Source organism: Athene cunicularia (assembly GCF_003259725.1).
Source record: "Athene cunicularia isolate RWA chromosome 2 unlocalized genomic scaffold, athCun1 chr2_part2, whole genome shotgun sequence".
NCBI lineage: Eukaryota > Metazoa > Chordata > Aves > Strigiformes > Strigidae > Athene > Athene cunicularia.
The window spans coordinates 5,548,346-5,550,666 of record NW_020799096.1 but is presented as its reverse complement, the minus strand read 5'-3'; positions in this window follow the sequence as shown (position 1 = coordinate 5,550,666).

Genomic DNA, 2,321 nt, shown 5'->3' with positions numbered 1-2,321 from the left:
CCCCCCCCCCCCCCCCCAATCTGGCAAATTTTAAAACACTGAATTGCTGTGATACCCTGTCCCAAGACCTCAGTCACTAAAATTTGACCCACTAATTTTTTGTGTTGGTGATTCTTTCCATTCTCACCTTTATTTTGGACTTGGCTCCCCTTGGCATAGTGTGGCCACTCAGATGGCAACATTTAGCCTTCAGGGCATGACTGGTGGGTCATCAGCCTTTTTGGTGGTGCTGACTGCCTCTCCACGCTGACCGTCATCCATCACTTGGGCATCCAAGTTCAGAGCTTCCCCTTGCACCCTAGCTCTCTCCTAAGTTATTTCTGAGAGAGAAGATAACCCCTCCAACTGAAGCTTCTTACTACATTTGCCCTAATGGTTCATTTTCCCTCTACAGAGGTAGCTAAGGCTTTCAGCATTTCATAAAGCTACTTGCTTCTGTTTGGGGCACTTGGGACATACCACAGAGCTATATACTACTGCAATATATATATGTGCTTTCAGCATTTTTAGAGAAGGGCAGTGAGACAGGCAGAATTTCTATTTTTGACAAAGGAAAGACTCCTTACATATGCATGCGTGCACACATGCCGGATAGATCCTGGGAGAAAAGACTTCTATCTGGAAAGACATTTCTTTTGTCACAATTACTGGGACAGAAAAAGATGGAAGCAATTATTTTTCCTCTTGACTACAGAAAAAAAAGATGTTATCTGTTAGCTTATCTATCTTCAACAGTTAATTCAAAGGCTTTCATGGTTTTTTTTTGGCATCTCCACAATACAAGGGGAAGGAAAGATTCAATATGTATTCAAAAGGACAATTAATCTTGAAAAACCTTATTGTGCATTTCAAGGAGCAAGCCTTCAATTTGAGGAGCTTGACAGGATTGGTCTTGGTCAATTTAAAAAGTTAATTTTGGTGCTAATAAGTAAACGTCATTTTTATGGCTGTCACACACTAGATAGACAAATATAGATAAATGAGTTTATTGACTTCAGGCACTGCCCTGAGGGATGCAAAGCACTTTGCTATCTATCCCAGAGCACAGTGGTGGTGGCAGAGGTGTGTGGCTCTGGGTCAGGGCACTGGGCAGCATGTGATCGGCTCCTCTGGCAAATGTCTTTGCCAAGGTTTGTTGACCTTACTTGTGAGCTGCCTGGGCGGGATCGTGCCCCAGGATGGAAGAGGCGGGAAAGAAGCTTCCCCGCTGCAGGGAAGCTGTGTGTGCAGGGGTGGAGGGACCCTGCCTGGATGTGGGTTCATCCCTGCCAGCAGTGGAGAGGTTAATCAGCAGAACAAGCCCCTGAGCTGCAATTTCAGCAGGACAAGAGCTTATTGTTACCTTTCATTTTAAAATATGGCCCGATTGTTTGGGAACTTTATTTCTTTGGTGATTCAGCCACGAGTGGGAAAGGTGCTGTGACCCACTGAATGGCCTATCCATCACGCCTACCAGTCTCACCGTCCAGGAAGGGCAGGGACCTCCAAACCTCAGCCGTTGGCCCCACTTGCATTTCCAGTGCTTGGCCCCTTGGCTTCTCCCTCAGACAGTGCCCCTGTGACCCAGAACAGGGGTACTGCCTGAGAGAGAGGATCCAGACCGCGGTGGCAGCTCCCATCCATGCAGTGGGCAGACACCCACTTGGTAGGACCGTCCCTGGGATGAATTGTTTCCCGAATGAGAAGCAGGCTGGTCACTGCAGCGGGTCTGGGGACAAAGCACGTTGAGCTGAAAGACCAGTTGCCAGATTACCAGAGTTACCAAGTTAACCAGAGTTACCAGCTCTGCCTCCCCTGGTGAGAAGGACGATTCACCCTTTGCATCCTTGAGCAGCAAAATCCCCTGCTCCTTCTAATACTGCTTTCTCCCACCTCCTTCCAGATTGTTCAGGTCTGTCAGCCCTAAATTGTGCTGTCACCCATGGACAAAACCAAACATGTAGCCATCCCTAGAAGGTGAATTTTGGCTGAGCTGAATCTGCAGCACTGATGAGCAGCAAATGCCATGTATTAGCTGCACTGGAGAAAAAAAACAGAGGTTTTTGTGATACATAGGTTTCCCAAATACGCTTGCTGCTTACTTGGCAGCGCAAGATCCAGTAACTCCTCTCAGCTGGGGATTTGGAAAGCTGTGTGCCTCGACAAAGTCAGCTCATGCCCTGCAGGATCAGGCCCTAGACTGCATATAAATCAGTTACAGGTGCTTGAATTAAGAGAATTAATTAATAAGATCTTCCCATCCCCTGGAGATTCAGACCACAATGAGGCAGGTAGGGTACAGGCCAACACGAAACACTATTAATCCTGCATTTGTCCCAAGT